The sequence below is a fragment of the Hyla sarda genome, unplaced genomic scaffold, assembly GCF_029499605.1.
Source record: "Hyla sarda isolate aHylSar1 unplaced genomic scaffold, aHylSar1.hap1 scaffold_281, whole genome shotgun sequence".
Classification (NCBI taxonomy): Eukaryota; Metazoa; Chordata; class Amphibia; order Anura; family Hylidae; genus Hyla; species Hyla sarda.
Genome location: NW_026609514.1, coordinates 190,566 through 210,784, shown reverse-complemented (window position 1 = coordinate 210,784; position 20,219 = coordinate 190,566). Strand labels below are relative to the sequence as shown.

Genomic DNA, 20,219 nt, shown 5'->3' with positions numbered 1-20,219 from the left:
GTTTATGGTTCTCAAAATGTTGTTGTAAATGTTGTGAATGTTGTAAATGTTTGAAATATTTTTTTTTTCGGTTAATAAAAATAGATTTTTCATGTTTATTTTAGTTTTATTATTCATATTACATAAAATTATATCAGTAAAGTTACATTAAAAGATTATTTTATAATCTATGCAGTAATCTCGTGATTTAACATATTCACCAACATTATACATGCATGACTATAGTAATTGTACTCTAATGTAAAATAGAAAATAATGTTTTATATAAAAGGCCTCTGTCCACCATAGAAAAAGTAATCAGTCCTCTCGAATTGGGCCTGTTGACTGTCTAAGGCTGGGATCACATATATCAGGCATTGTGCGCAGTTTCGCTCCGGGTGCACCAGAGGGAAAATGATGCTAGAACTGATCCCATTCATTTTGGGACATTTCACTATTATCCAACATCTCAATTTTAATGCCGGATGGTTGGACATGCCGAAGTGCAACAAACAGGGGAACGCAGCTTGTTTTTGTTCCCCAGTCCGAAGGGCAAAAACAATAGATGTCGGATGCAATACAACTGATGGCAACTTGGCATCAGTTGTGTCTATATTTATGTGTCTAATGTCTAGATTTGACAGATGTCGGACGTATGTGAACCAAGCCTTACAAAGCTATAACAGACTTGTTACCTCCATTCATCGGTATGAAATAGCCAAAGATACCCAAGTGCAGGCCTATGGCAATCTATTGAAGGTGAATGTCTGGTTCATGTGAACCAGAGATATGTACCTGGGGTATTGACCAATGGGACACTTAGCTCATATGCTTAGGATATGTACTATAGTTGTTTATCTTGAAGTAACCCTTTGAAGGGGTTATGCACCATAAGGTAATTTTAGTACATACCAGGATCCATGCTTGGCTTGATGCTCAAGGACTGTATTGTCAATTCTATATATAGCTGATGATTTACATTTTGTGAAATGCCTAAATTGTGTCGGACTTTGTACTAACTATACGTCCCAGGATTCCTTTTTGATAAGTTTGAAGTAATTTTATTTCAACATCACCCACCCAACCCATTCAGATACACCTGTTATTCATTCCATGCAACAGACCATTGTTTATGATACAGTGTGCCACCAACTGTTTCAAAAGTCTAAATATTGCAGAATGATCTCCCTCCCACTTAGCGGTCGCTACAACCATGGAAAAAAAGACAGACTCTCAAACAAACACTTGTCTAGTGATATAATAAATTGTCCCACAATAATACCTGCAAAAATATGTGACAAGACTCATTTGTTATGTTATGAAAAATTTTAATAAATTAAAAGTAGGACAAAGTTAATGAAAACTTTTTTTTAATACATTTTTACCATATTAAAGGAGTGCTCCAGTTGGTGCAAACAGTTCCAATTTATTTGCATGATTGTCTGGTTGTGGGTGGGGAGGAAGACCACAACAATTTCCTCCCTGGTGCCCTGGCTCTCCTCAGCTCTACCCATAAGAACGCATTCATCCAACTTATATGGAAATGCATATATATATATATATATATATATATATATATATATATACATACATACATATTCTAATATTATATATAAATATATCTATATATATATAGATATATATATATATATGTTTACATATACAGCAAGAAGAAAAATCACTGCCACATTCACAAGTAGATGTCAAGTTGATGATCTAGCTTTATTACATCAGATACAGGCAACGTTTCGGCTGCACAGTAACAACCTTTCTGAAGCCGGGATGGGTTGAGAAAGGCTTTAATTACGCAGCCAAAACGTTGCCTGTATGAGATGTAATAAAGCCATATTATCTACTTGTGAATGTGGCGGTGATTTTTCTTCTTGATGTATCAGGACCCCTCAGTCAGCATGCACCCGCTCTGCATCCCATGTGTATAGACATATGTACATATATATATATATATATATATATATTTATATATGTATGCATATATAGGTATATGTATATACATGTGTGTGTGTGTGTATATATATATATATATATATATATATATATATATATATACACACACACACACACACACATATATATATATATTGTGGCACTAAGGCAGGTTTGAGGGTAATGAAAGGGTGTTTTTCCCAGTCCTTTCTCCTAGCTGAGCTAGCAGAGATGCTCATCAGGTGCCTAATTAATGAGGCCAGCAGAAATGTGGGAAGTCTAGATATAAGGAAAGGAAACAGAATAGTCTAGTCTGGGCTCACCCAGGAAAACAGCATGTCGCTGTAGGGGGAGACACATGGACCCTGTTGAGGAAATACACAGCAGGAGCTGTGAGTGGTCCAAGAAGTGGTGTGAACTGTGAGTAAAACAGGTTGCAGGGGCACATGTTTTATGCTGGCTGAGGGTAGCTCACCAGTTAGTAGTCAGGGCATGCTTACATGTGTAGTCAGTGACCAGACGGTCTAGGACTTCGGTTTGTTCCTGAGTTATATTTTGTTTTACCTGTAACCTGTGTAAATAAAGCTCGTGAGGTGCCAGACTTGTATGCTTAACGGTTGTCTGGCGAGTTATTGCGAGGAAACGTGTCCCGTGGTAAGTGACCAGGACGATCCCAGAGCTAATCCCCGAGACGGAATGTCACAATATATATGTACATATATCTATACACATACATAAATACAAATATATATACACACATATACATATATATACACACATACATATATATATATGCATACATATTTATTTATACATATATGTACATTCATATATACATACAAATACATATTTATATATATATATACAAAATAAAGTGTCCCACAGCACTCCAGTTAGATGAAAAATCAAAGGTGATTTATTTTCTCATATGTGGCGAGCAACGTTTTGACTGTCTGCACAGTCTTTATCAAGCATGTATATGTACATGTATATACATACACATATCTATATATATATATATATATATATACATATATATATATTTCCTCATCGTCCCCTACGGCAGCACAGAAGGGTAATGCGGTCTCCAGACCACCCACCAGGACCGCCCATCCAGATATTAGCATAAATAATTATTTTAATTAACCAAGGTACCATACCTATAAAACAACCCCGCAAACTCCCGCACGCTGCCCATCTATTCAAGATTTTGTACAGCCCTGCAGGGTCTTGGCTGCATCTATGTCCGTGAGTATATGCCAGTGCGGGGTCCTGGCTCTGTCCTGCCACGGTCTGTCGGCGGCATGGCAGGACTATAGCCAGTGCGGGATCCTGGCTTTTAGGAGGTTCCAGTGCGGGGTCCTGGTCTCCGTTAACGGCAGTGTGTTCCAGAGGAAAGATTGCCGGTGAAGTATCCTAGCCGTTATACTCATGTCTGCTGCCTGCCGCCGCCGCCTAAAGAGGGATGCTGCGCTGCGCTGTAAGTCTCTGGACCACGGTAAGTGTCAGCCGCTCTCCGGCTTAATTATTATTTGTGATCAGGGCTTACACATTCGTGCTCGTGATAACCATGATATATATTTACTTGTAATGTACACATTATAACCTTTAACATATCGGTCTGGAGTGTCCCCAATGACCGCGACAGAGGCCACACCTTTAGAGGGCATGCCCTGTAATGTATGAAATGAAGAAATGAAAAGATGGAAAAAAGAGAGGGAGGGTTGGGAGGGGTCCTCAAAATGTCACGAACGCCACCTGATAGGGGGCAGGGGCTATATATATATCCCTGCCCCCGCCCACAACCCCTTATGTGCCACCTTGATGTGTAGGGGGGTTGGAGATGTTACCGCCCATATCACAAATACAGCCTAATTAGGCTTTACACTTGTGATCAGGGCTTACACATTCCTGCTTGTGATAACCATGATATATATTTACTTGTAATGTACACATTATAAACTTTTAACATATCGGTCTGGAGTGTGTCCAATGACCGCAACGGAGGCCGCACCTTTAGAGGGCAAAAGTCAATCTGGTAGGGAATCAAATGTTGTAATCATGACCAATGCCCCTACCTTAGCACAAATCCAAGATATAGTCCCGACATTGAGACAGAAAATAGGTGAAGCAAACTGACTGGCACAGGGATCGATGCCTGGAAACTGAAGAGTTGTGACAGTCATGCCTCCTCTACACCGAAACCAGAGTTCGGCACTTGAACAGGGTCAGGCTAAACCCAAACCGATATCTGCTTGTAGCATGCGGCCTAACCTCATTGCAAGAGTGAAACACTATGACCTGTCGGCCCAATGAATCCCATCATATTCCTGCTAATGAGTGGCAAAATAGAAACTGTTAGCTAAATAGGCACAACCATCGACACCCGATCGACCTTGGCGGTAACCGCCTTATTGCCTGAAGATCAACAATATCCGACTACCTTACCTGAAACTAAATCAATCCCAATGCCCCATTCCTAACTCCACTAGCCTCATGAGTGGTGTCCCATTACGATAAACCCGCCCTATTGCCATTATGTCTGACATTACCATTATGTCTAATGATTGGTATTGCTGGTAAAATGTTCAACTCTGCTGCATTAGTGGTGAATGCCGAAACTTCTGCTGAACCTAGTCGACGTATATATCACCCTATACAGTAACCCCCCCGAGCTGCGATGGCCCCGACATATGATCAAATCGACATACGATGGCCTCTCAGAGGCCATCGCGTGTCGATGTCAGCATCGACATACGATGCTTTTATATGTCGGGGCCATCGCATCAACTGCTATCCGACAGCGCAAAATGCTTAAGCTGCTGTCGGATAGCAGTTTAAGCATCCCGGGCAGGTTCGCCTACCTATTCCCGCTGCTCCGGGTCCACTTCCCGATCCTCCGGCGTCTTCTGCATCTTCTCCAGGGTCCGGGCCTCGCTTTCCGGTGTCGTTATTACGTCACTACGCACGCCGCGCCGGCGCAGCATCGTAATAACGGCTCCAGAAAGCGAGGCCCGGACCCTGGAGAAGATGCGGAAGAAGCCGGAGGATCGCGAAGAAGACACCGGAGCAGCGGGACAGCATCGGGAGCCCCTTGGACAGCATCGGGAGCGGTGAGGACCTGGTCCGGAGTTGCGGGGACAGGTGAGTACAGCTTCCTATACTTTACATTGCACGGATACCTCAACATACGATGGATTCGACAAACGATGGGTCATTTGGAACGAATTACCATCGTATGTTGAGGGACCACTGTACATGTGCCTGATTCGAAATGTCTGACACATGTGTGAGGTGGAGACTATAGTCGTGTAATGATGCTGTTAAACTTATGGATGTTATGAAACTGTCAAGATGATCGTGCTGATGTTGATGTATACTTGTCCATGCACAGTGACTAGTCATGGACTTATGAGTGATGAGTGAGCTAAGACCCCAAGAACCATGTACAAGCTTTTTGTGACTGCATAACTGCATAATATGAAATAACCAAAAGCTGGTGCAGCTCATGATGAATCATTAAATCTTATGCAAACCTGGACTAAAGCAATGTAGTTATGTACCAAATGATAACAATAAGAAAGCTATCGTGTATGCACCGTGACAGTCATGACCTGTAGGTCGATAAGCATGAAGTACCTATGAGTGGCATGAGCAAACAAATCGGACAGATGATACGAGCAGAACTTGGAAGCTGTGATCATATGTATCCCAATGTTCGCCAAGAATGCCATGCACCAAATGAAACTATAAGCGACATGCATGAAACGATGATCATTTATCACATTAATGCTGGACCTAGTGAATGTCGTATGAATGCTCCAAGCCTATGCAGTATGACTGGAGCGAAATGCTATGCATTTACACTATGACCATTTTCAGAATGTATATACTGTGCCGTAATTGCTACTTAACGGAAAAGCTATACATCATGAGATGCTACACGTACAAGTACTGTAAATTGTCACAACGTTGTGACAATTTACAGTACTTGTACGTGTAGCATCTCATGATGTATAGCTTTTCCGTTGAGTGTAAGAAAACCGAGTGTACAGTGAGATTGTTTATGAAAATACTGTATAAAGTTACAAACCTCTGTACCGTGTGTGTGAAACTAGGAATGTATGTAGTATGCATAGTATCAAGCTGTGAGCTTGAAGACAGTGTGAAGTTGTGAGCATAGTATAAAGCTCAAATGAAATTATAGCTAAGAGTGCATGTTTGTGTAAAAAGCGCAAACACATGTACAGTGTAAACTTGCACAAGCATACGAACAGTATAACAGCAAACGAATCTGTCGCCCTAATGATATGAGCGTGAGTACCGTTGTAAACTTACAAGCGTAAAATAGTACGGCCGTAAGTTTATTATGCCAATGACTATGGTAACAACCCCTGACCTATGTACAGTATAAATGATGCAAGCGTACGTCCCGTATACCAACTACAAGTATATATATCTTATGACAACTACTATCACCTGTATTGTGTAACTACTACAGTACCAACCACTAGCGTGTGTACAGTATGAATGGCACAAAACCGTGTGTGCAGCAAACCTACTACCAGCATGTATACCGTATCACTACAAGGGCGAAACCATCATTAATGTATTTCAATGTAATAATACAAGCATGTGTGCAGTAACCAACTACTAGTGTATGAACAGTGTGATAATTACCACAGTAACGCCAGAATGTAACAACGGTGAAGATGCCCTACCTGTGTGAACAGTATAAATGTACACAAGTATAATCAATGTAAAACCAAGAGCGTATGAATAGTATGAGTGCCATGATCGAATGAATATTATGAGTAAGTTAACCATGTAAATGTCGTGAGCGCATGAATATAACGTTCATGATCTGTGAACAGTGTTCCTGTAAGCATATATGCAGTATAAATACTATGAGTGTATGTGCAAGCTAAGCTGTGGGCGTACTTACAGCATGAACGTTATAAGTGTATGTGTGGAGCGTGCGTGTAGTGAAAGCGTTTGAGCGTGCATGCAGTGCGATTATTATGACCCTGCGTGCAGTATAAAGCTATGAGTGTGCGTGCCATGGTCTCGGTGTGGAAACACATGCGTGCAGCGTAATGCTAAGTGCGTGCCGTATACAATGCCAAGAGCATGCATGCAGTATGTGATGCTAGGAGCGTAAATGCAGTGTATAATGCTAGGAGTGTGCGTACAGTGTACGGTGCTGAAAGTGTGCGTGCAGCATGCAATGCTAAGATCGGGCGTGCAATATACCATGCTTTATGCGGACGTGCAGAATACAATGCTACATCCGTGTGCGCAGTCCACAATGCTAGGAGAGTGCGTGCTGACTGCAATGCTAAGAAAACCGTGCGTGCAGTATACAATGCTAGGAGCCTGCGTGCAGACTACAATGCTAAGAAAACTGTGGGTGCAGTATACAATGCTAGGAGCGTGCGTTTTTTTTTTCTCTCCCCGGTGGTGATTCTAAATGAAGTGTAGTATTAGCGGCATGAATAAATGCTCGGTATGAATGCCCATTGTAGACGTTGAGATTAAATGCACAGGAAATATGATGATTGCATGAAAATTTTTTATGCAAAACTTCAATGTAATGGAAGAAAGCCCAGTACCAATGCACGGTATGAATGCAGCTAAAATGCACAGTATTAAAGCCGTGACTGCAAGCACCACATACACTCTATGTACGCCCAATATCAAATTAAAACATATATGTGTAAAACGGAGACATTCAATATATATGTATATATACCTAGCATGATTAAGCACCAGGCATGATGTTCGGGGGTCCCGCCTCTCGATTCTGCAGCACTGAAGAAACAGGGCTCGGAGCCCACTGCAGGGCCCCGGTAACCAGCGACGCGTTGCCAGGCGTCTGGTCATGTAATAGGATTTGCCCAGTCTTGTTGCGGCGGCGGGCCGAGAGTGCATCGCGATGTAGAGAGCCTGGATCGTGGTCACAAACCCAGGTAACTGCAGTGCCTGTAAAACATCGCTATGTACACAAAGAGGTGGGGACCACATTCACGTCGGTTGCCCCCAGCAACGAACTGCCGATGTCCTTTTTTCAGAATTTTTTTTTAATCTCGATCAGTTTCCCCTAGCAACGCTCCTCCGCAGACACCATCCTGTGCTTGAACTCCTCTGCTGGGCTCCTCCAACTTGCAATCTTGAGGGGGTTGCTCCTAGCAACGGCTCCTCTCCAACTCGCCTGTTGGTTGCCCTTGTCAACGTTATGTCCTTATCAACGTGTGCCCGCATCCTCCACCAAAATGTGACGAACCGTCTCAGGGATTAGCTCTCGGATCGTCCTGGTCACTTTCAAAGGGACACGTTCCTCACAATAACACAGCAGACCACAGTTCCTCATACAAGTCTGGCTCCTTGCCAGCTTTATTTCCACAGGTTGCAGGTAAAAACAAAACATAAACAGGAACAAAATAAAGTCCTAGACCAGTGGTTCTCAACCTTTTCGGCGACCGTACCCCCAAGTCCTGAACTTATGTCCGCGGGTACCCCCTCATGCGCGAGGGGTACCCGCGGACAAAAGGAGTGTTCTTACCTTTATACTAATGCATCCCCCCTCCATCTTAATCCCCTTGTGCCATTATTATCCAATATGGCAAAAGGGGATTAAGATGTAGGGGGGAATAATGGCAAAAGGGGATTCAAATGGAGGGGGGAATAATAGCACAAGGGGATTAAGATGGAATTAATCGCCTTGTGCCATTATTCCCCCCTCCATCTTAATCCCCTTGTGCCATTATTCCCCCCTCCCTTTTAATCCCCTTGTGCCATTATTCCCCCTTGCATATTAATCCCCTTGTGCAATTATTCCCCCCTCCTTCTTAATCCCCCTGTACCATTATTCCCCCCTTTTGCCATATCAGATAATAATAGCACAAGGGGATTAAGTTGGAGGGGGGAAAAATGGCAAAAGGGGATCAGAGGGAGGGGGGAATATTGGCACAAGGGGATAAAGATGGAGGAGGAATAATAACACAAGGGGATTAAGATGGAGGGGGGATAATCAACCCCCCCTCCATCTTAATCCCCTTGTGTCATTATTCCCACCTCTCTCTGATCCCCTTTTGCCATTTTCCCCCCTCCACCTTAATCCCCTTGTGCCATTATTATCCGATATGGCAAAAGGGGATCAGAGGGAGGGGGAATAGTGCAAGGGGATTAAGATGGAAGGGGAGAGGGATAATGGCGGAGGGGGGGGAGGGAGTAATAAAGCACAAGGCATTACATTTTAAAGCCTTGTGCTTTATTACTCCCCATCCCCCCTCCGCCATTATCCCTCTCCCCTTCCATCTTAATGCCTTGTGCTCCGTCCCATACAGTCCCCCCTCCGTCCAATACAGTTGTTTACCTGGCGTCCTGCGGTCCCGTTACCTGCTCCTTCACGGGATGTTCGGCGGGGCCGCACTGACGTCCCCCTGCGCTGTACGGCAACTCCGCGCAACATCAGGGGAGGCCACACGTCTCTCCGGCAACCACGCAGCTCACTTACAGGCTATGCGCTGACAAATACTGGCCAATGCATGGCCGGTATTTGTCAGCGCTTTCACGTACCCCGACAGCCCCTGGCGTACCCCTAAGGGTACGCGTACCCCAGGTTGAGAACCCAGGCCCTAGAGACTGTCCAAAAACTAGATGGTATAAATCCCCAGCAGGGCAACAAGGTGTTAATGGACAGATTTATCGATGGGGCTCATAATAAGTGGGACAAAGCCCAGTTGAGAATGTTAGCAGTCAAAAACCCTCATTTGTCCTGCCCTGCTTTTAAGAGACTGACTATTCAAGTGATTGAGTCCGGGACTGACTTTGAGGAAGTTTGTACTCCTGTCCAAGAGCCACAAGGGCCGGTAGTTGGGCCAATACCACCATCATGGGCCCCCGCCCCAGTATCATCTGCTTTGCCAGTCACCACAGCCTTTGACCTACAAAGTGTTAAGCAGGACATTGAACAGTTGACTAAGGCGGTGAAGGAGCTTGCCATTCGGGCCGCCCCACCTGACTATGAACAGCCCCCACATAGGAAACCTGTCCCTGCCCCCTGCAATTTCAACTCTCCGTCCAATAGGCCCTCGGGGACTCATAGGCCCTTTTGTACTTACTGCAATAAGTCAGGACATTGGAAGATGCAGGGATTTAAACAGATTTCTCCTGAGGTCGCGGACCGGCCCTCAGGAAAACAGTCACCAGGTCCAAACCTGAATGCCTAAGTTAGGACTCGCACTTTATGTTGCCTCCTGCCCCTATGTAAAAATTATTGTAGAGGGTGTACAGTTGGAGGCGCTGATAGATACAGGGTCACAAGTGTCTACCATACCTAAAAAAAAATTCTATCAGCATTGGGATGCTAGTTTATTGTGTGAGCCTGATGATGTTGACTTTAGAGTAGTGGCAGGTAAGACAACCAATACCCAGACATGAATACTGGGAGCCAACTATTCAGTTGGGAAAGCGTGTACTTATTGGGCAGGGAGTGATTGTAAATAATGTGGCAGATAAGGGGTCTGCTGAATTTATAATGGAGATGAACATTATGAAAAACTGTTTTGTTGAAATAGTAGATGCCGTACCTCTCTCCCCTACATGTCCCTTTCAGGCCAATGGGCTGTGCAATACCACTTGAAAGTTCTACAGGCAGAGAAGTTTTCCAACAAGCAAGGTGAAATCTGCAGAGGGCGAGTACAAGACATCAGGTCGGTGACCTTGCAACCCAACATAGAGACCATCACCTGGTGCCGTGCAAGTCCTGGAGTAAGAAACAAGGACTATCAAGCCCTGCTGGAGCCAATGCAACTGGAAGATCATCCTCGATCATCCTTGTTGGAGCTGCGAGAAGCCTTGTTACAGTTACCAATGGGCCCCAGTACGGTTAGTCAATCTGTCTGATTCTACTACTGTGCTACCTAAATACACCCCAGTCGCCCAGCTGTATCTCATAGAGTCAAGGGTCATCCTAACAGAACACAAGGTGGCTCAAAAGCATGCGGCCCAAGTGGTTGAAGGATCCTGTATGAGTTCTCCTGAGCCCTGGTGGGCGCAACTCCAAGTAGGAGACAATACCACCCCAAGGGATCAAGTCAAGGGAGTCGTCAACGTCGCCAAAAGGTACCACAAGGCTTTTAGTAAACACCCTACAGACTTCGTACATGCGTCCATGATCCAACACAGAATCCTCACCGGCGACAACCCAGCTACAGAAATTCTTTGGATCCGGTCTCTGATGCTCGACTTCATCAGATTCTGGTTCCTCGAAGAGATGCGGCGATGGTCCGCAACACAGGTCATGATCAGTCGGGACACTTTGGAGTCCACAAGACCGAGGCTACTGGATTGGAATGTGGAGCGACATTGAGAAATGGTGCAGTGAGTGTGCACTCTGCAATGTCACCAAGAATGTGTGCAAGGGCGCAAGAGCACCCCTCCATTCAATCCAGAGTGAAAGGCCTAATCCGTTGGTCGCGCTAGACCATGTCAAGTTGTCTCCTACCCAGTCTGGGCACACTTATGCTCTCACCATGGTGGATCACTTCTCCAAATGGGTTGTCATGGTACCCGTTAAAGACCTCACAGCCAAGACAGCGGCCCAGATGTTGTACTCCAATTGGGTGCAAACCCTTGGGTGTCCGGAGTCTGTCCTAACAGACCGTGGAAGGGCCTTCGAGGCCCAACTCTTTGAGGAGCTGTGTCAGTTCCACGCCTGTAAGAAACTTTGGACTACAGCTTACCACTCTCAAGGGAACGGGCTCTGTGAGCACATCAATCAAGTCTTCATCAACATGTTGCGAGCTGCATCTGTATCCAAGCATGAAGAGTGGCCCCAATTGTTGCCCGAATTGTTGGAGATTTATAACAACACGGTCCATTGTTCTACCGGCTACACCCCTTTCTACCCGATGAGGGAATGGCATGGGCATTTGGGCTTCAAGCCCCATTCAATAACTCCCCAGGATCAAAGAAGGATCCAAGAAGCAAAAGAGATTGTTGGCAAAAAGATGGGCGAGGCTTAACGAAGACAACAGCAAGATTATAACTGTCATGCCTCCGCCAAACCCCTCCAGCTAGATGACAAAATCTGGCTGCGGAAGTTCCCGAGAACTCATAAACTGGACTCTATCTGGGAGACAGAACCATACACAGTGATGTCTGTACCCTATCCAGACTCTGACATGTACGAGGTACAAAAACTTGGGTATGAGCCGCAAATTGTCCATCGTAACAGAATCAAGCTGTGTCTCAAGGAAGACCTATTCCTGCTCCCAGCACCTTCTCCACCAGCTGTCAGACCTGCGAGGGAGTATGTGCCGGGCAAGGAAATCCACCCATCCATGAATGTCCCTATGTTCTCCCAAAGTCAACCTTCGGTCTTCTGTATCTCGCCAAACCCTGGACCGGTTCAACCAACCTTAGTCGCCACACCAGTCCCAGTCCTGTCACCAGTCTATACCCCAATCTCCCGATCACCTGTCTCACCAATGTCTCTGCCAACAAGTCCAAGTCCTGCCAGTCCCGAACCGCTACCTACTCCAGAATTCGACGAGGGAGAGCCTGTTGCAATTCCAATCGAGTCAAGAGCTCCCGAAGAAGTAGGCATTCCTTAATCCCAAGGGTAGGTGCTGTGTAGGTCCTCAACAGTCCACTCAAGGCCAAGTTCCAGCTAGGTATAAAGATTAAAATACCACATAAAGTCCTGTGCTACACATAGTCCACTGACACCACGTTAAGTCATGCACATATGTTTAATATCACATTAGGGCTGTAGCATTTACCATAGTACTAGTCCACAAAATGTTTATAATGCTTAATGTCTAATATTTTCTTGTGTCCACGTGCCCAGGATATTTTACTGGCCAGAAGGTAAAATAAGGTAACAAATGTCTAATGTTGTCTAACAATGCATAGAGCTCTGGGGGAAGTGTGTCCAACCAAGAGACCCCAGTAGCCAATGCATTGGGTAGATAGCCTCTGGCAGCCCAATCCGAAAGAGCTATGTATATTGTCATTTGACATGTTACTACAGCAGTTGCATGGTTACCAAGAGTCCCTTTATGTACCCAGGGCCCCCTGCAGTTTTAACCCCTATGTACACATGTTATATGTTAAAAGTGTAATGTTTCTTTAACTAGCGTGACCATGTGCTTGATACCCAGGAGGCACTAGTGACCAGGTGACCCCTCTAGTGACCTATGGGCTCTTTGCAAGACACTCCAATAAAAGCAGGGGTGGAGCTACAATCGCTCTCCTCCTGCATTCTTGCTTCTGCTGAGGTCCAGTGCAGTTGCCTCAGAGTGTGTCCAGAGCATTTGAGGCCTCAAGCCTAAAGCCTGCAGCCACAAGTCAGCTCAAGTAAGCTCAAAGTCATCTTCTTGTCAATTGTCAAGTCAGTCAAGTCTTCTATATAGTCACCATGGCCTGCACTAAAGTGTATCTATATACTGCAATTCCCAGGAAGCCTGCGAGGTCCCTCTGTGTAACTGGTCACCTATTTGGGAAATTGTCTGTACTGCATATACTATATCACCTCTCTACCCTCAGTAAAGCTACCGTGGAGGTATCAGGACGAGTCGAGACCAAACCAGAAGTGATCTGCTGGGAAGTGAGGTAAGGTCATACCTTTTCAGCTGTCTTGATAACCTCTTTAAACAGCGCCTCCTCTAGACTCTACTGGTCTTAAGGGAGTCCTGTTCTCCATTATTTGATCTTAAAGGGGGTCTCCTCCTGATGTTAAGGGCGCCTCATTTGCCTCTATATGTTAAAGGTGCTATCAGAGGAGCTAAAAATGCATAACTTTTTCCCTCCCTCCAGTGGCTCTTTTCCAAATAGCTCTCATCTCATCCTGATATCTCCTCACCTGGAATAAAGGGGGTGGCTGAAATAAGGGGTCAGGTAATGTGTTGTGATCACCACATGTGGGGGCGAAACCAGGCCTCCATGTGGTAGCCAATGTGCACGCCATGTTGCATTTGTTTGCTGCCACTGATTTCGCTTGCATGTGACTACAAGCTACCTTCTCCCCCATCTCGGCCCTCCATTTTCATACCGGAAGGAATCAGGACGAGTCGAGACCAAATCAGAAGTGAGCTGCTGGTAAGCGAAGGAACGTCATACGTTTTCAGCTGTCTTGATAACCTCTTTAACAGTGCCTCCTCCAGACTCCAATGGTCTTAAGGGAGTCTTGCCTTCCAGTCTTTGATCTTAAAAGGGGTCTACTCCTACCCCTTATGAGGCAAATGAATCCTCCTGATGTAAAAGGCGCCTCATTTTCCTCTATATGTTAAAGGGGTTATCAGAGGAGCTAAAATGGCATAAACTTCACCCTTCCTTCAGTGGCTCTTTTCCAGTTAGCTCTCATCTCATCCCGATACATTCTCACCTGGAATAAAGGGGGAGGCTGAAATAAGGGGTCAGGTAATGTGCTATGGTCACCACATGCGGGCGAGACCAGGCCTCCATGTGGTAGCCAATGTACACACAATGTTGCATACATTTGCTGCCACTGATTTTGCCTGCATGTGACGACTGAACATGCCACCTGCTCCCCCATCTCGGCCCTCCATTTTCATACCAGAAGGTATCAGGATGAGACCAAACCTGAAGTGAGCAACTGGGAAGCATGGTAAGTTCTTACTTTTTCAGCTGTCTTGATAACCTCTTTAACAGCGCCTCCTCCAGACTCCAGTGGTCTTAACCCCTTAAGGACTCAGGGTTTTTCAGTTTTTGCACTTTCCTTTTTTCCTCCTTACCTTTTAAAAATCATAACCCTTTCAATTTTCCACCTAAAAATCCATATTATGGCTTATTTTTTGTGTCACCAATTCTACTTTGCAGTGACATTAGTCATTTTACCCAAAAATTCACGGCGAAATGGAAAAAAAATCATTGTGCAACAAAATCGAAGAAAAAACGCCATTTTGTAACTTTTGGGGGCTTCCGTTTCTACGCAGTGCATATTTCGGTAAAAATGACACCTTATCATTATTCTGTAGATCCATATGGTTAAAATGATACCCTACTTATATAAGTTTGATTTTGTCATACTTCTGGAAAAAATCATAACTACATGCAGGAAAATGTATACATTTAAAAATGTCATCTTCTGACCCCTATAACTTTTTTATTTTTCCCCGTACTGAGCAGTATGAGGACTCATTTTTTGCGCCGTGATTTGAAGTTTTTATCGGTACCATTTTTGTTTTGATCGGACTTTTTATTCATTTTTTAATGGTATAAAAAGTGACCAAAAAATACGCTTTTTTGGACTTTGGAATTTTTTTGCGCGTACGCCATTGACCGTGCGGTTTAATTAATTATATATTTTTATAGTTCGGACATTTACGCACGCAGCGATACCACATATGTTTTTTTTTTTTATGGGAAAAGGGGGGTGATTCAAACTTTTATTAGGGAAGGGGTTAAATGACCTTTATTAACACTTTTTATTTTATTTTATTTTGCAGTGTTATAGGTCCCATATGGACCTATAACACTGCACACACTGATCTCTCATGCTGATCACTGGCGTGTATTAACACGCCTGTGATCAGTGTTATCGGCGCTTGACTGCTCCTGCCTAGATCTCAGGCACGGAGCAGTCATTCGTCACCGAGGAGGCAGGTAAGGGCCCTCCTGGTGTCCTGTAAGCTGTTCGGGACGCCGCGATTTCACCGCGGCGGTCCCGAACAGCCCGGCTGACTAGCCGGGATAGTTTCACGTTCACTTTAGAAGCGGCGGTCCGCAGCTTCTAAAGGGTTAATACCGCACATTGCCGTAATTGGCGATGTGTGGTATTAGCCGCGGGTGCCGGCCGTTGATGAGCGTCGGGACGGACGTGATGTGATGCTTCATATCGCGGGAGCCGGCGCAGGACGTAAATATACGTCTTGCATCGTTAAGGGGTTAAGGGAGTCTTGTCCTCCAGTATTTGATCTTAACCTGTTGGGGAAGAAGGGCGTATGCATACGCCCTTGCGTCCTGGTACTTAAGGACGAAGGGCGTATGAATTCGCCCGTGGGAATTTCGGTCCCCACCGCGCACCGGGCGGGGACTGGACCGGGGTGACTGCTGATATTGATCAGCAGGCTTCCCGCGCAAATGCCCAGGGGGGTCATCAGACCCCCCCCCCATGTCGGCGATTGGTGCAAATCGCAAGTAAATTCAAGGGGGATCGCGGTTGTCTAAGACACCTACGATCCCCCTGAAGGCATAAGAGTGAGGTGGCAGGTGTGCCACCCCTCCTATACCTGCTTTTGGTCATCAGAAGCGAAGACCAATAGCAGATCGGGGGCGGGGGGGGGGGGTTAACTTTCGTTTTCCCCGTCCTACCCACCCACAATAGGCGGGGCAGAATGGGGAAACCGAAGAGGACAGGGCGCCGAAATCCACTTACCCGTCCTGAGGCAGCGGGCGACGGTGATCAGCGGGCGGCGATGTCGTGCAGCAGAAGAGGATGGCTCCCTGGATCCTACGGAAGCCAGTAAGTTGCCTAGTTGCCTATACAGTGGTCTCTAACCTGTAGCCCTCCAGATGTTGCAAAACTACAACTCCCAGCATGCCCAGACAGCTGTTTGGGCATGCTGGAATATGTACTTTTGCAACAGCTGGAGGGCTACAGTCTGAAACCACTATACAGTGGTCTCTAAACTGTATCCCTCCAGATCTTGCAAAACTACAACTCCTAGCATGCCCAAACAGCTCTTTGCTGTCTTGGCATGCTGGTATTTGTAGTTTTGCAACATCTGGAGGGTCACAGTTTGGAGATCACGGTGCAGAGGTCTATAAACTGTAGCCCTCAGATGTTGCAAAACTGCAAATACCAGCATGCCCAAACAGCTATCTCGGCATGCTGGGAGTTGTAGTTGCGTACCTCCAGCTGTTGCATAACTACATCTCACAGCATGCCCTTCGGCGATCAGCACATGCTGTGAGTTATAGTTTTGCAACAGCTGGAGGCACACTGGTTGGAAAATACTGAGTTAGGTAACAGAACCTAACTGAAGGTTTTCCAACCAGTGTGCCTCCAGCTTTTGCAAAAGTACAACTCCCAGTATGCACGGTCTGTCAGTACATGCTGGGAGTTGTAGTCTTGAAACAGCTGGAGGTTTGCCCCCCCCCCCCCCCCCCCACGTGAACGTACAGGTTGCATTCACACAGGCAGGTTAACAGTAAGTTTCCTGCTTCAAGTTTGGGCTGCGGCAAATTTTTCAATGCAGCGCAAACTCCTAGCTGTAAGCTCGCCGTAACACACCAGTGCAAATGTACCGTAAAAAAACTACACTACACTACCACATAATAAAGGGTAAAACACTACATATTACACCCCCTTACACTGTGCCCCCCCCAATAAAAATGAAAACCGTGTTTCCAAAACGGAGCCTCCAGCTGTTGCAAAACAACAACTCCCAGCATTTCTGGAGAGCCGCTGACTGTCCAGGTATGCTGGGAGTTTAGCAACAGCTGGAGGCACCCTGTTTGGGAATCACTGGCATAGAATACCCCTATGTCCACCCCTATGCAATCCCTAATTTAGTCCTCAAATGCGCATGGCGCTCATTTAAGAGACCTGCCGTATTAGTTTAGGACCACATATGGGGTATTTCCGTACTCGGGAGAAATTGCACTACAAATTTTGGGGGCTTTTTCTCCCTTTACCCCTTATGAAAAGGAAATGTTGGGGTCTACACCAGCCTGTTAGTTTAAAAAAATAAAAAATTTTACACTAACATGCTGGTGTTGCCCCATACTTTTTATTTTCACAAGCAGTAAAAGGAACCCAAAATTTGTAACGCAATTTCTCCTGAGTACGGAAATACCCCATATGTGGGCGTAAAATTCTCTGTGGGCGCACAACAAGGCTCAGGAGTGAGAGCGCACCATTTACATTTGAGGCCTAAATTGGTGATTTGCACATGGGTGGCTGATTTTACAGCGGTTCTGACATAAACGCAAAAACATAAATATCCACATGTGACCCCATTTTGGAAACTACTCCCCTCACGGAATGTGACAAGGGGTATAGTGAGCCTTAACACCCCACAGGTGTTTGACAAATTTTCATTAAATTTGGATGGGAAAACGGAAAAAAAAATTTCACTAAAATGCTGGTGTTACCCTAAATTTTTCATTTTCACAAGGGAAAATAGGAAAAAAGCCTCCCCAAAATTTGTAACTCCATTTCTTTTGAGTAAGAAAATACCCCATATGTGGATGTAAAGTGCTCTGCTGGCGCTCTACAATGCTTAGAGCGCCATTGGGATTTTGAAGAGAAAATTTGTCCGGAATTGAAGGCCACCTGTGTTTACAAAGCCCCCATAGTGCCAGAACAATGGACCCGCCCCCCCACATGTGACCCCATTTTGGAAACTACACCCCTCATGTAATCTATTAAGGGGTGCAGTGAGCATTTATGATCTGTCAAACACCAGTGGGGTGTAAATACTCACTGCACCCCTTATTAAATTCTGTGAGGGGTGTAGTTTCCAAAATGGTGTCATATGTGGGGGGTCCACTGTTCTGGCACCACGGGGGGCTTTGTAAACGCGCATGGCCCCTGACTACCATTCTAAATGAATTCTCTTTCCAAAATCTCAATGGCGCTCCTTCTCTTCTCAGCATTGTAGTTCGCCCGCAGAGCATTTTACATCCTAACATGGTATTTCCATACTCAGAAGAGATGGGGTTACAAATTTTGGGGGCCATTTTCTCCCATTACCCTTTGTAAAATTGGTAAAGTTGGGGAAAAAACTGCACTTTAGTGGAAATTTTTTTTTCATTTACACGTCCAATTTTAACGAAAAGTCGTCAAACACCTGCGGGGTGTTAAGGCTCACTGGACTCCTTGTTACACGCCTTGAGGGGTGTAGTTTCCAAAATGGTATCCCATGTGGGGTTTTATACTCACTGTAAGCCCCCTGCCCATGTGAATGTATCCTGTACATTCACGGGGGGGGGGGGGGAACCTCCAGCTGTTGCAAAACTACAACTCCCAGCATGCACAGTCTATCAGTGCATGCTGGTAGTTATAGTTTTGCAACAGCTGGAGGCACACGGGTTGGGAAACACTGAGTTAGGAAACAGACAATGTTTCCCAACCAGTGTGCCTCCTGTTGTTGCAAAACTACAACTCCCAGCATTCTCAGGCATGCTGGAAGTAGTAGTTCGGCAACATTTTTAGAGCCAGATGTTGCCGAACTACAACTCCCAGCATGCTTGGAGTTGTAGTTTTGCAACATCTGGAGGACTACAGTTTGCAGACCACTAATACAGTGGTTCCCAATCTGTGCCCTTCCAGATGTTGCAAAACTACAACTCCCAGTATGCCAAAACTGTCCAGGAATGCTGGGAGTTGTAGTTCTGCAACATCTGAAGGGCCAGATGTTACAGAACTACAACTCCCAGCATGCCTGGACAGTAAGGGCATGCTGAGGATGTGTAGTTTTGCAACATCTGGAAGGGCACAGTGGTCTCCAAACTGTGGGCCTCCAGATGTTGCAAAACTACAACTCCCAGCATGCCCAGACGCCAAGGGCTGTCTGGGCATGCTGGGAGTTGTAGTATACAGGGTCCCAATACAGCAATGCATGTCGCTTTACGGCGACGTGCATTGCTGTAAAGGGGCCGACCGCGGCTGAAGATCCACTCACCTGTTGCCGCCGCCGCCGTCTTTATCGCCGGGATCCGGGTCTCCAGGGACGAGGTAAGTACCGGGGCCGGTCCCCAGCACTCCCCCGTCCCCCGCTGCGTCCTCCGGTCTTCCTTCCGTCCTCTCCGGACTTCCAGGGGCCGGGCAGGGCGGGAGGAAGTAACTGCCCCCCCCCCCTGCGATTGGTCGGTTAACTAACCGAAGAATCGCAGGGGATCGGAGGAGGTGGCAGGCTTGACACCTTGCTCCTATACTTTACCATGGTCCTGGCTGCCGGGATCATGCAAAATTACCGGGCGGTCGGGTCCAAGAGACCCGATCAGCCCGGTATCGCCGCAGATCGCAAGGGCAATTTCCCTTGCGATTTGCGGCGATCGCCGACATGGGGGGCCTACATGGCCCCCCTCGGCGTTTGCCCTGGATGCTTTCTGAAGGATTTCAGCAGGCATCCGGTTCCGGTCTCTGCCTGGCGAGCGGCAGGGAGCGGAAAACGCCATGACGTCCTGGGACGTCATTGGTCCTTAAGGCCCAGGGTGCCATGACGTCCCAGGACGTCATTGGTCCTTAAGAGGTTAAAGTTGGATGTGCAAATGATTTTTTTTCTTTAAAATGCTGGTTTTCCCTCAAATTAATTTTTTTT

General features: G+C 45.9%; 1 protein-coding gene and 1 long non-coding RNA gene across 2 annotated transcripts in view; one reads left to right on the top strand and one right to left on the bottom strand.

The window, feature by feature from the left end:
• Nucleotides 1–20,219, bottom strand: part of LOC130326118 (cilia- and flagella-associated protein 251-like) — a 317,392-nt gene that overhangs the window by 108,167 nt on the left and 189,006 nt on the right. The window lies entirely within an intron of this gene.
• LOC130326122 (uncharacterized) lies at nucleotides 2,864–4,615 on the top strand. Its single transcript, XR_008870790.1, has 2 exons — nucleotides 2,864–4,481; nucleotides 4,530–4,615. It is a non-coding gene; the product is annotated as an uncharacterized LOC130326122 (long non-coding RNA).